Source organism: Jaculus jaculus, chromosome 11, assembly GCF_020740685.1.
Source record: "Jaculus jaculus isolate mJacJac1 chromosome 11, mJacJac1.mat.Y.cur, whole genome shotgun sequence".
Lineage (NCBI taxonomy): Eukaryota > Metazoa > Chordata > Mammalia > Rodentia > Dipodidae > Jaculus > Jaculus jaculus.
Window position 1 is genome coordinate 13,612,122 of NC_059112.1, and position 14,333 is coordinate 13,626,454.

At 47.0% G+C, this 14,333-nt stretch overlaps 1 protein-coding gene and 1 long non-coding RNA gene across 10 annotated transcripts in view; one reads left to right on the forward strand and one right to left on the reverse strand.

The window, feature by feature from the left end:
• Window positions 1-3,268: 3,268 nt before the first annotated feature.
• On the reverse strand, window positions 3,269-4,447 carry LOC123464441. The gene is made up of 2 exons (XR_006639581.1): window positions 4,317-4,447; window positions 3,269-3,881 (listed from the first exon to the last, which is right to left on the reverse strand). It is a non-coding gene; the product is annotated as an uncharacterized LOC123464441 (long non-coding RNA).
• A 190-nt stretch (window positions 4,448-4,637) lies between these two features.
• Clock (clock circadian regulator) overlaps window positions 4,638-14,333 on the forward strand; it is a 61,941-nt gene continuing 52,245 nt past the window's right edge. For 5 of the 9 annotated variants that reach the window (XM_045161400.1, XM_045161399.1, XM_004665390.2 and 2 more), the window contains exons 1-2: window positions 4,638-4,790; window positions 5,980-6,045. The gene's annotated coding sequence lies outside the window, so the exon portion shown is untranslated. Of the gene's footprint in view, window positions 4,791-5,065; window positions 5,089-5,852; window positions 5,873-5,979; window positions 6,046-14,333 lie in introns of those variants that run through there. The other 4 variants (XM_045161401.1, XM_045161404.1, XM_045161403.1 and 1 more) reach the window with 4 other exon arrangements.

The following is a 14,333-nucleotide window of genomic DNA, read 5'->3' on the forward strand; positions in this document are numbered from 1 at the left end:
AAAGAAAAAATCTGAGTAAGATGTCACATGCTTATGTTCTCAGCATTCCAGAGGCAGAGATCACTGCAAAGTCAAGGTCAGTGTGGTCTGTGTAGTAAGTTCTAATGTAGCCAAGGCTATATATAGCAAGATTTTGTCTCACCAAAACAAAACAATACAAAAGCTAGATGACAATGGAGACAGTTTAACGCAGTGCGATTGCTACTGGTATGGGGTATGGGATTGTAGGTGCTGCCAAGAATTGTGAAGGGAAGGAAGGTTAAAGGCAGGGGACACCTGAATCAAACCACCACACAGGTCAATGGTGGAGTCCTTGCCTATCACATGCAAGGCCCTGGTTTGATCTCTAGCATCAGAAAAAACATGTAGGAGACGGTGACAATGACTTCAGTGACTCTTTCAAGGGTTATCTCCTTTTCCAAAGTGTGCTTATATGGCTAGCGTGTAGAGTTGGAAGTTCGGTCCCATTTTGTCCAACTTTTAACTCGGACTGAAGGAGTATCTGGCACCGTCGCTGGCAGTCGTTTAGACAGTGAGATACTTGAAGCTGTTTGCTCCCCACGTTGGGCTCATTTGGCGTCTTGCACAGGTGTCAATTACAATGTTACATATTCCTGCGTTCCTCAAATACAGTCATTGGCACAGTGTTAGTTCATCAATTGATCCCATTTTACGTCTCCTTCATTCTTTTCTTTTAAAAGTATTTTATTCATTTATTTGAGGAAAAGAAGTAGATAGAAAATGGGCACACCAGGGCCTCCAGCCACTGCAAACGAACTCCAGATGCGTGTACCACCTTGGGCATCTGGCTTATGTGGGTCCTGAGGAACTGAACCCTGGTTGTTAGGCTTTTCATGTAAGTGCCTTAACCACTGAGCCATCTCTCCAGCTACTCCTTTTTTTCTCCCCTGTCCTCTTTATTCTCTTATGCACATGACTGAATCTATTTCTTTTTTGAAATATTTTATTTAGCCGGGCGTGGTGGCACACGCCTTTAATCCCAGTACTCAGGAGGCAGAGGTAAGAGGATTGCTGAGTTCGAGGCCACCCTGAGACTACAAACTGAATTCCAGGCCAGCCTTAGCTACAGTAAGATCCTATCTCAAAAGAAAAAAATAAAAAGAGGGAGAATAGAAGAAAGATCTACATAAATAAGATCTTTTGAGACATTAAGTTTGGGCAAGTAGGACAAATAAAGGACAAAAAAGTAGGACAAAAAAAAAAATCACATATGCTAAAGCCTGCAAGTGGAGTGGATTAGCAAGGAATCAAAAGGATGTTTCTGGAGTATCGTGGGAAAGAGATATGAGGCTACAGAGGTAAGCAGGGGCCAGGGTATTATGGCCACGATTGTTTGGAGTGGAACTAGAAATGATAAATTTTAGCAAAATATATAATTTCTCTCTCAAACTTTTTTTTAAGACCCTGTGTTATGTTGACTAGGCTGAACTTGAATGCACTATTCTCCCATCTTGGCTTTCTCAGTGCTGGGATGATAGGTACCCAGGTTTGATTCTCCAGGTCCAACGTAAGCCAGATGCACAAGGTGGTGCATGTATCTGAAGTTTGTTTGCTGGAGGCCCTGGCATGCCCATTCTCTCCTTCTCTCTGCCTGTTCCTCTCTCTCTCTCTCAAATAAATAAATAAAATATTTAAAATAATTATTTAAAAATGCCTCATCACTTTAACCCTTCAGTGGGTTCCATTCACAGACCACTTTCATCGGTAGCATCTACTCTCACCACTGAAGGCACAGGTCTCTAAGATTCCTGCGACTTGAAGCTCAGAAGATTTTGGCTGTCAGTGAATCTCAGGAACTATTTGTAAGGGTTTAAACCTGGACATGTGACTGCAAAGTGTTAAAAAAAAAAAAAAAACTCTACTATTTTGCATGTCTCAGGTTTCCTCTTCTCCATCTCACTTAAAGGATGGTGGTAAAACCAGCAATGTCAATGACGGATGGATGCTAGAGATTCTATGAAAGAACAGTCAGTATTTTGTGACTGTTGCACTATATGGAGCTAGAGAAACAGTCTGAGCAAAGGAGACAGGAAGAATTACACATAAAAATATTGATAAGTAGATGCTGATACTTAAATGGGATTTCTTTTAAAAAAATATTTTGAGGGGCTGGAGAGATGGCTTAGCAGTTAAGACATTTGCCTGCAAAGCCAAAGGACCTCAGTTCGACTCCCCAGGACACCCATGTAAGCCAGATGCACAAGGTGGCACATCTGTCTGGAGTTCGTTTGCAGTGGCTGGAGGCCCTGGCAAGCCCATTCTCTCTCTCTTTCTGCCTCTTTCCCCCTCTCACTCTCTCAAATAAATAAAATTGAAAAAATATATTTTGAGAGAAAGAGGCAGAACACAGAGCCACTGCAAACGAACTCCAGACACATGCATCACTTACTACAACTGCCTGTATGTGGGTACTGGGGAATTGTACCTTGGCAGGCAGGCTTTACAAGCAAGTATCTAACCACTGAGCAATCTCTCGAGCCCTGTAAATGGGATTTCTTATGCACCAGGTACTTTAAAACTATCTCTTCTTAATTACCCAAAGGGATGGGATTATTATTACAATGTTAACAGATGGAGAAGTTAAGGATCTGGGGGAAATCAGTTAAGAGTTGGAAATGCTAAGTTTAAATGATAGCAAGGCATACAAGGAGGGAACAGAACACATGAGCAATATACATTGTGTTTAAGGAGGTGTTTTAGACCAGGAAACAGACTTAAGATCTAAGCCTATGAAACTGTAGGGCAGGACTTGCTTGATGGAAACAACATGCAAATTGGAAAAGCATCAGAAATAGCTTCTGACCCGCAGTTGGAGAGAAGAATATGGGGAATAAGTTGTAAACTGAACCGTGGGAAATATCCAAGCAGCGGCAGAGGACTGAGCAAAGAAACGGGACTATCACCAGGTCTTGGTAAATAATTAAACACAGAATGTGATAGGAGGAGGGGTCAGAGATGAACACAGTTTGATCCTGGTGACTAAGGGGGCAATGAAGCCAATAAAAAGGGCAAAGGTAATCTTGAATTTATGCTGGAGAGGATGTGGAATACGAGGAGGGGCTGTTTCTTGAATCAAATCCAGACAGTCACACTAGGAAAAGCATTTCCCACCCTGGTCTGGCTGCAACCTATCTTGGTGATTGCCATTTCATAGCTCTTCTCTTGCTATCTACCATTATCAGTGAGGGCTCAGAATTACACGTGAAAAAAAAGCAAGCAAGCAAACAAACAAAAAACCTCACTGGTGTAAGCAATAAGACAAACACAACCAAGTTTTTATTGATTAAAAGTTCCCGAGGAATCTGGTCCACATTGATTTTAAGGCAAGCAATGTCTCTCGGCCAAATCTCCATCTTTGAATCTCTGCCCCACCGCTGGTGACTTCTTCATTATTCATGCAAGGAAAGATGGTCCCATTCTTCTTGATTTTCAAATGCACTGGAAAAGAGACGGCAGGGACAGCCAGAGAGGCCTAACTCACAGACGCTTTCCCTCCCTTCGTCCCGCCCTGACCACTGACGGAGGGGAGAAAGGTAAGTTCTCCAAATGAAATCAACCGGAACAGGAAAGGAAGTCAGAACAAGCAGAAATGCCCACAAAAATACCTTCTTCCACACGATGGAGTGTTACCACATCATACTTTTCCCCACAGGGAGTGTGGGGGGGGGCCCTCCTGAGACAGGGTCTTGTGATTTGGCCTGGAATTCGCGATCCTCCTGCTTCAGCCTCCAAAGAGGTGGGTGCAGAGGCATCAGAGCACAAGCCCGGCTGAATTTTCTTCGAGGTCATGTTTCTCAGATCACCCAGGAAGAATATGAAACATTCGTGGAGGCTCCTATCATCTTAGCGAATTTTCAGAGCTAAAACAGCAGGGTGCATTTTTAAAACAAGAAAACGCTTTTTGGTCTACGTGCAAGCTGGTTAAAGCACTTCCTAGGAATCAGTACTATAAAGAGCTCTTCCCCACTGATTGACGTGCACGAACCCAGACACGGGTCCGAAGCAGGGGTCCTGGGCCATTCCCTTTCCGTCACCCCCATCTCTTATACTGTCATTTGGCTTTTCATAAAAGGTTAAGTGGGGGCAGAGGAGGGCGAGGTTCTTGACCTTACGTCTTCCCCGGTACGGAGGGCACCTGTCGGGGAGAAGGGGGGGGTCCCCGGACATCATCACTAGCAAGAAGTTAACGGGAAGCGGTGTCCTCCGGCCCCGCATCCACCCCTCGCGGCATTCCGTACATCTCCGCCACCTCGCTCCCGCCCCCGCCGCTCGGAAACTCTTCACCGGGCGCCGACCGAGTGCAGTGCAGCTCCGGGGAGCAGCGAGCATCCGGATCTGCGCCCGGGAATCTTCCTCCTCGTCCTGGTCCTCCTCTGAGCTTGCACGGCCGGAGAAGCGGGAACAGCCGGGATAGGGCCACCGAAATCCTTCTTCACCACCAACCCCTCCACCCCCCGCCCCGCCACCCCGCCACCCCGCGCTCCGCCCGGGACGAGTCGCATGCGCACGGCGAGCAGGCGCGCCCGAGGAAAAGCCGAGCGCCTGGGGGGGGCGGGGCGAGCGCCGAGCCGCGGCCGAGCCCCGACGACGCATGCGCCGCCGAGGGACGCGCAATCACGGCCTGGGCTCGCGGCTACGGGCTGGCAGCTGAGGAGAAGCCGGGACGGCGGCCCAGAGAGCGCCAGGGCGGGGAGAAGAAGCAAAAGAAGAGGAAGAAGAAGAAGAAGAAGAAGAAAAATCTATCCGCAGTCGCCGCGTGCGCGCTCCCGGTGAGTGCGAGCGAGCGGCGCCCTCCGCCTCCCCGGAGTGGGCCGGGGCCGGGACGGCCGTGGGTTGGCTGCTGGCCGTGCGGCGCATGCGCGCGTGCGCTCCCGGGGAGCGGGTGGAGGAGGGGAAGGGAGGAAGGGGGGGAGAGGAGGGGGGCACGCGCGGGCCGCCGCGGTGGATGTTTCGGGGTGGGTGGGTGTCGCGCGCGCTGGGGTTCCCCACCCCCCCGCCGCAGCCGCCGCCGCCGCCGCCGCCGCCGCCGCCGTGGTCTGGAGTGACCGCGCGCGGAGCCGCCGTACGGTGAGACTTAGGGGAGGTGGCTGGAGGAAGCGGGGGGCGGAGAGGGAAGGGAAGAGGAGGCGGGCGGAGATGCCGGGCGGATGGGATGGAGGTGCCGAGCGGGGAGAGGGGGGGACATCCGGGGTTACCTGCGGGACAAGGGTCGGCTTGCTGTGGGGGGTGCGGGGGGGCCGACGGCGATGACCCCCCCCCCCGGCCGGGGACGCTTGGGACCGTAGGTCCGTTCGCAGCTGCCGGGCGGAGTGTGTCGGGGAGCGGGCGGTTGGGGGGGGGGGAAGGGTAGAGACGGACCGGCTGTCAGACCCGGCTGGTTCGTCCCCGGGTCCCGCTAGGCCTGCTGTGACCCACATTATTCCTGTCACCGCACCGGGCACGTTTGGAACGGCGCCCAATGGGGCGCTGGGGAGGCCGGCTCCTCCGGGGAACCCCCCGCCTGCGCCTCGGCCCGGCCCGGCGCGGCGCGCGCGCGCATCGCGGTCCGCAGTCCGAGCGGCCACCGCCGCCGCCCGGGCGCTGGTTCCGTTAGCGCTCGCGGTTCCGGGGCTCGCTGCTGCTGCTGCTGCTGCTGCTGCTGCTGCTGCTGCTCGTCGTCGTCCCCGCGGTCATCCCCCCGAGCTCGGGCCCCGGAGTTTGCGTCGGTGAAGACGTTTGAACGCTGATGTCCCAGTCGCCCCCCGACCCCGACCCCGACCCCGCGCAGTACTTAGCAGAACCCCCCCTGAAAGATACAAAGGCCTCTGACCCATGGCCGTGACCCGCGCGATCGCGTTATGGTTTCCCGCTGGTGGGTAGATCGTCACACTGCCTAACTTGAAGGATTTCTTGCCGCCTTTCAAACAACAGCAGCAACCGCAGAAACCCCAATTATCCTCTTCTTCGTCTTCTTTACAGGGAAAGAAAAGCACAAGAAACTTGTACAGTCGTTTGAGACACCGGTGTCCGAAAGTCCATGTCAAGGTAATTTCATTCGATTGCGTTCTATTTTGGAGCTTTAAGTGATCAGAGGAGAAGATTGTGAGTTAATCGCACCCGTATCTGATTGAAAATAAACATTCCTGAAAGGATGTCACTTCAAGGGCTTCTTTCTCTGAAGCACATCCCTTGGGACACCGCAAATCTGGTTTGTTTTAAATGAAAATCTTGGGGGCAAGGACACCAATTTATATGTTAAGGAGTTTACCAAACAGAATGTCATTAAAGGTTACTGGGAAGGTATAGACTTAAAGCCATGATCTCATATGAAAAAAGAATGAGGAAGCTGTGTGTTTACGTGAAAAGTACCAAAGCCTTGTGGTGCTGTGAAAAAAGCAAGGTGGAGAACAGTGACTTGTGTGCTGGTGTGTGTGTGTAGTGTAATAACAATACAAAACTTGTGTCTGCTCTTCTCTGTGTAAAACAATTCTAGGAGAATACAGAAAAACTAATACTTAATGGTAACGGGAGAAGTGGTCTCACAGGGACAGGGTAGGAAATGAAATTTACTAACGTGTTGTCTGTGTGCTTAATGTGTTGGATATATCTGGACTCTTTAAACAGAAACTAACCTTCTTAAGATAATTTATGTGTTGGCTATGGGGATTTTGGGTCATTTTCATGGTTAATTGGCTGACCACCCTGCTGTTCTCTCATCCTGGAGATCACATTCCAGCCACTCTCACCTGCTGAGCCTTTTCCCCAGCCCCAGATTTCTCTAATCTTTAAAAGAACAAAGCTGAAAAGGCTTAGAATACATTTGATGGCTGTTTATACTTTAGGATGCTGAGGTCACAAATTCAATTTTGCTAAAATATTTAGCGATGCCATTTTCATTTGGCCTAATGGTTGGGTTATGTTGCGTTCTTAGTGTAGTACACCTCCACCCCTTTATATTTGTTTTTCAGGAACTATATAAAATTTTTTCTCATTGATCACCATCCCCTCAAGTTTGAACATGTTGTTTACAATGACAGTGATCTTCCTTTCCTAGGTTAAGTGCTTTTTTGGTTGGGAAACTTTTCTATTCCCTTAAGGAAATCAGGCATGGACCCCACTGAAATACTAATTTATGTGTGATGGTATGTGTAGTTTCTTCCTTTTTTTTTCTTTTTTTCTTCGAGGTATGGTCTCACTGTAGTCCAGGCTGACCTGGGACTCGCTCTAGTTACAGTGATTCTCCTACCTCTGCCTCCCTAGTGCTGCTATTAAAGGTATGTACCACCATGCCCTGCAATATGTGTACTTTCTTATAAAAAATAAGATTGAAATGCAGTGATGGTGCAAAAAGCTAAACATTTTTGTGATTATAAATTGTTATAAACATGTATGAGTGATTTTTGCTCTTACTTTTTAAACAAGTTGGGAAGAGTGCTGTGTGGATCTATTTTAGAGAGCAAATACTCAAAACTCCCTCTAGTGACTAAGGTTATATAATTAAGGTGGCTGATGGTGGCTGACAGTTGCTATTGATATTTTCCTGGATGTGAAGGTGCTTTGTGTTGTCTGCTAGGGTACTTGTGCTACTTCTGTTTGATGTGCAGGGGGTAGTAGCCCTCATGCAAAATAGCACTTTTCATTTAAACTCCGCATATGAAGATCTATTCAAAAGGAATCACATTTCAAAATTTTAATTTTAAAATTATAGAAATAGAGTGTTTATGAAACATGTAAACAGCCCAGCCCACTTATAAGACATCTTGACTTGTTCTTGGTGAGACAGGATCTTACACTGTCCTCTAGGCTGGCCGTGAGCTCATGGAAATCCTCTTGCGTCAGCTTCCTGAGTGCTGGCAGGCGTGGGCCACCGCAGTGGGCACACGTGCTCATTTATCTTACATCTCTCCAGTAGATAACTACTGGGTACACTTTGATGTATATTTTTCTACACCTTTTTTTTTTTTTTTTTTGTGGATTTACTAGAAGTCCTTTTCAGTCTTGAAAGTTGAATTGTTGGGTTCATTTTGTTGTTGTTGTTGTTTATTGAGATAGTCTTGCCTTGTGACCCAGGCTGGCCCGGAACTAGAAATCCTTATGCCTCAGCCTCCTGTGTGCTGGGATTATAGGCATGTACCACCAGGCCTGACCAATTATTGAGTTCTGGAACCATTTCCTGCTCTGCCAGTTTGCCTCTACTGGGGACTTTTTCCCCTACCCACAGGACATGGTAATGATCTGGAGTATGTCAGAAAATTTAAACGTGTGATTCTATAGGGTGGGTAAGAATGTATCTGCTTTGCATTTCCATAATAACTAATGACGTTAAGTATCTTTGTATGTGCATGTGTTTGGTATATTTTCTTTTATGAAATGTCTACTCAAATCTTTTGTCTATTTTAAAATTTGGGTTGTAAGCCGGGCGTGGTGGCGCACGTCTTTAATCCCAGCACTCCGGAGGCAGAGGTAGGATTGCTGTGAGTTCAAGGCCACCCTGAGACTCCATAGTGAATTCCAGGTCAGCCTGGACTAGAGTGAGACCCTACCTTGAAAAACCAAAAAAAAAAACAACCAAACAAACAAACAATAAAATTTGGGTTGTTTGCTTATTGATATCAAGCCCCCCACCCGCCTTAAATATATCCGTGTGTGTGTGTGTGTGTGTGTGTGTGTGTGTGTTTCTGAATGGCATGTACTACTGTTTTTTATTTTATTTTACTTATTTGTGTGTGTGTGTGTGTGTGTGTGTGTGTGTGTGTGTGCGCGTGTGTGTGTATGTGTGTGTATACGTGCGCACGTGCCCATGTTTATATCTTCTTGTGGGCGAGTGTGAGCATATTGGTGCACATCCAGAGGTTGGAGGAGAACTTCGGGTGTTTGATCTCGCCTTCTGCTTTGTTTGAGGTAGCTCTGTTGTTCATTGTAGCATATGCTAGGCTAGCTGACATAAAAGCCTCTAGGGTCCTCATTTCCACCTCCCATTTTGTCACAGGAAGGCTGGAATTATAGCTGCTCATTACTGAGTCTGTCTTTACATGGGTTCTGGGGATCCAGACTTGGGTCATCAGAACTTGACAGCAGGCCTCTGCCTTAAATATATTCTAATATAAGGCTTTTTTCAGATATTAGAATTGTGATTATTTTCCAATCTGTAGTTTGCCTTTTTATCACTGAAATTTTAAGGTTATTGCTTTTATTTTTAAGTCTGATTGATTTCAAGTTGATAGTTATTTTTTGTTTTTGTTTTTCGAGGTAGACTCTCACTCTAGCTCAAGCTCTGGCTGACCTGGAATTCACTATGTCTTCTCAATGTGACCTTGAACTCACAGACTAGTATCTTTGACAAACAGAGGCAAAAATCATCAACAAAATAGTAGCAAACTGAATCTAACACAGGACATAAAAGATTGTTCACCACAATCAGGTGAGACACATCAGAGAAGGGCACCTGACATTCTCTTGCTACCACAGCACATACCACACATCACTTTGCACATACCACAAGCAAAAAAGCAAAAAGCCAGGAGTGGTGTTTGTAATCCAAATGTGAAGGAAGTAGAGACAGGTAGATCTCTGAGGCTCACAGGTCTGTCAGTTTAGGCTACCTGGTGAGTTCCATGCCAATAAGAGATCCTGTCTTAAAATAGGTAGATGTAGGGCTGGAGAGATGGCTTAGTGGTTAATGCTTGCCTGTGAAGCCTAAGGACCCTGGTTCAAGGCTTGATTCCTCAGAACCCACGTAAGCCAGATGCACAAGGTGGCACATGCATCTGGAGTTTGTTTGCAGTGGCTGGAGGCCCTGGCATGCCCATTCTCTCTCTCTCCCTCCCTTCCTGTCTACCTCTTTCTCTGTCACTCTCAAATAAAAAAAAAAAAAAATTTTTTTAAATTTTAAGGTAGATGGCAGGGCTGGAGAAGATGGCTTAGTGGTTAAGGCATTTGCCTGCAAAGCCAAAGGATCTGTTTGATTCTCCAGGGCCCACGTAAGCCTGCCAGGTGGGCAGATGTGTCTAGAGTTCCAATTCCACCCCTCCAGCTAGGCTACTCACAGTCCTGGCAAACTTCATCCTGGGCCGCAGCTCTCCTTAGCAGCCATCTCATGGTCCCAGCAGCTCCACTGGGTCTCCACTGCAACCCACGGTTCATCCTCATGGCCCCATCTAGTTTCCATGTAGGCGGTCAGCAAACCTGCTTCACACTGCCCATGGCTATTTCCAAAACAGAAGACCATGTTGCAAACTCAATGACCCTCTTTTTTGCATGTCTTATACTCCACAATACCAGGTAGAGTGCCAATTTGTTAATCCAGGGGAGAATAAAGCAGACTTTGAAGAACAGGACACTTCTTGAGCACTCAGACCCCTTCAGAAGAGTCTAGATTCTTCCTGTTGCCCCAGTGCAGGTCAGCTGGCCCAGTCTCAAAGACTGTAATCTCTCAATTGCAGCTGAATGGTCAGCAGTTCACCCAAAGATTTCGTTTTTTTCTGTACCATATCCCTCTTCATACACCACTCCGTTTCTATGCATTGCAACCCTACACAGGTTCTCAGGACACTGGCATAACAGCAAGCTTTTCACACAAACTGCTTCTAGCCCAATCCAGACAAAGCTTTTCACCCTCATAAGCCAAACCTCACAGTCCATAGTTCTTATTGCACTCAGGTGTTTCATCTCTGATGAGAATAATCCATTAAGCTGTACTTACAGCACTGCAAGGTGTCTTTTAGGCCAAGGTTTCAAATCCCTCCACATTCCTGTTGAAAATCAGCTCCAAGGGCTGGAGAGATGGCTTAGCGGTTAAGCGCTTGCCTGTGAAGCCTAAGGACCCCGGTTCGAGACTCGGTTCCCCAGGTCCCACGTTAGCCAGATGCACAAGGGGGCGCACGCGTCTGGAGCTCGTTTGCAGAGGCTGGAAGCCCTGGCACGCCCATTCTCTCTCTCTCTCCCTCTATCTGTCTTTCTCTCTGTGTCTGTCGCTCTCAAATAAATAAATAAATAAATAAATAAAAGAAAATCAGCTCCAAAAGGCCAAAGCCACACAGTCGGGTGTCTAGCAGCAACCCCACTCTCAGGAGAGTGTGCCAAACATGGGCATGGGGAAACTGGCTATAACATGCATGAGCCCGCCCCAACAATACATCGCCTCCAGAAGGCTTTAATTTCTAATTGCCATCAGCTGGGGAGACTAGCATTCAGAACACCTAAGTTTATAGGGGACACCTGAATCAAACCACCACAAAATGTATGTTATAAATGTAAATATGTACTTATGTCTACAGGCTCAGTAGTTAGAGATTAACTATTAAGTGATCTCGGACAAGATGGGAACCTTCTGTTATCTTTCCCTACAGACCACACCCAGGCATAGTGTTTCCCCAGGATTTGTCGGGAGACTTTCTAGACTGGGAGGTTGGCCATGGTCTCCAGGGCGGTGGAGGCGGCACAGAGGGCAACCCCCTCTTGCTCCGCCTGCCTCCCTGCTGTGCTCCTCCCCATCTTGCTGCTCTGGAATTGCTAACCTGTCCTCCCAGCAAGTTCTAACCCGTGAATTTTGCTTCAGGTTTGGGAGACCTTAGCTGAAAGTATACCAAAAAGCAGTTCCTCATATTGTTTTTATTTATTTTGCAGTTGAACTACTCATTAATTGAGTCTGCACAAGAGGGAAACCATGGCTATAGTGAATGGGGTGCAGTGACCCTTTGATGGTGCACTTGGCATCATAATTCTAAAGCTTTCATGATGACTTTGTGGCCTTAATGAAGCAACGAGACTTAGGACAACCAATTGTCAATTTAAAGCATACTTATGGAGGGCACTTCTATGGTAGTTATACAGAGGTCTTTTTATCTGACTGGTCTCAGGGAGGTTGTGTTAGGAACCTGGCCATGAATCTGATTATTATTGTGATAGAATTAGAGAGGAGACAAAGCTTTTTTAAAAATGGAATTTAAAAAACGTATTTATTTATTTTTTGAAAGAGAGAGGATGAAGAGGCAGAGAGAGAAAAAGACAGAATGGGCACGCCAGGGCCTTCAACTGCTGCAAATGAATTGCATATGCCACATTTGGCTTACGTGGGTCCTGGTTATTTGAACCTGGGTCCTTTGGCTTTGCAGACAAGCGCTTTAGCTGCTAAGCCATCTCTCTAACCCTGAGACAAAGCTTTTAACAGGTCCCTCTTATATGCCTATTAGAGCCCTATTAGGGAAAGAGTATGGCCCTGCACCTGGTAATTTTGAATTCCACAGTTCTTGATGAGGCCTTTTGTCCATTCCCAGAAAAATGTTTTACTTTGCTTTCGCTCCCCTTCCCCCCACCACTGTTGCTTGCAGACTGTAGTGATCCCATCCAGAGGGGGCTTGCTCGGTGACCTGTTCTCAAGACCTCTCCCATGCACTTACTGCTCATTGCCTTTTGCCCAACACCTTCAGTCAGGGGCTTTGGACATTGAACTTCTGCAGGTTCTCCCTTGCCCCATCTTACGTGCAAAGCGAATTGTGAGGTTTAAATAATACTAGGAGACACAAAGGAGAATGTCCTGAAAACTGTTGGGCAGGATAAAAGAAAAGAAAAGAAGAAAAAAAGAAAAGAAGGAAATTCATTGACATAGGATACTCATTGATGATCAGAGATTTGGTGTTTTTCAAGGATATTGTAGCTGATTCTTGTGGTTCTTTGATTTTTTAATCCATTTAGCTGCTATAATAAAATACCTTTGGCCAGGCATGGTGGCGCATGCCTTTAGTCCCAGCACTCGGGAGGCAGAGGTAGGAGGATCACCATGAGTTTGAGTCCACCTTGAGACTCCATAGTGAATTCCAGGTCAGCCTGGACTAGAGTGAGACGGTACCTCGAAAAACCAAAAAAAAAAAAAAACCTTTGAGTAATTTGTAAACAAGGCTGACATGCATAATCAAGGCACTAGCAGAGTCAGTGTTTGGTGAAGGCTCATCTTCGGCTTGGGAGATAAGGCCTCCTACCTGCCTCCTCACGCGAAGTGAAGGGGAGTCTTACAACAGTATAACCCACTCGTGACCTGGTCACTTCGCAAAGCCCCATGTCTTAACACTGTTGCACTGGAGATCAAGTTTTAGCATAAGAATTTTGGGTGGACACATCCAGGCCACATACTGATGTAATTTTTTGAGACCTGAGACCCACTGACGTCTTCCTGCCAGTGGTTGCGGCAAGGTGACCGCCTGTGCTCTGCCATGCTCTCGACCCACCCTAATGAGGCTCCCCCAGAGACTGTCAGCTTTCCTCTGATAAGTTGCTTTTGGTCAGGTGTTTTGGAACAGCGATGAGAATGTAACAGCAACAGGAAATTGGTATTGGGAGTAAGAGCAGTGCTGCAATAAGCCCAGGTGGTTTTGGTCTTCTGGAACTGATTTGCTGGAGAAATGTGGAAGATTTGAAATGTTGATCTAGAGAAGCCTTGCTGGAGGAGGTGTATTGCTGGGCACAGGCATCGGGGTGTTTGAGCTCAGTTCATGCCAGTAGGAGCTCAGCTCAGTCTCCTGCTGCTTTCCGTCAGCAGCTCTGCCACCGCGTCTCCACTCCTGCCCCTATAAGCCTCCTCTTGACCTTAAGCCAAAATCAACCCTTGCCTTCCATAAGCCACTTTTGGGGTGTGTGTGTGTGTGTGTGTGTGTGCACACACACTTATTTGTGGTAGGGCTTTGTTCTAGCCAAGGCTGACCTGGAATTCACTATGTAGTCTCAGGGTGGCCTCGAACTCATGGTGATGTTCCTACCTTCTGAATGGTGGGATTAAAGGTGTGTGCCACCATGTCAGGCTGGTGGGATGTTTTGTCCCAGCAACCAGAGTGTAATTGCAACAGGCCTCCTTAGTGAAGTATATGTGTGAAAATGTCTTTATCTTTGTGCATATTATGTGTACGTTATCAAAGAAGCCATAAGCCATCAGTTTTGGTAATAATAATGAGATTTCTTAACAGGTTCCTGGAGGATTTGTGACACTCACACAATACTTTTTTAGGTTGATAGATTTTTCTCTTTCTCAGAATTTCATACACATTTGGCTTTTTCAATTAGTGGACTCTTCCAAAAACTCTGAGGTTTAATTAGTCATATTTAGACACCTGTTTCATATTTACAAATTAAGTCTTGTGTGTGTACATTGTGTATTCATGCTCATAGGGGTGTGGATACGTTGGGGTGGTGTGCACATGTGTGCATGTGCTTCTGGAGGCCAGAGGGTGATGTCAGGTGTCTGTAAACTTAATGGCTTCAACTTAAAACAATATAAATTGATTGTTTTCCAGCTCAGAAACCCAGCAGTAGTTCTGGTGAGCCGCTGTCATGAGGGGTAGTTC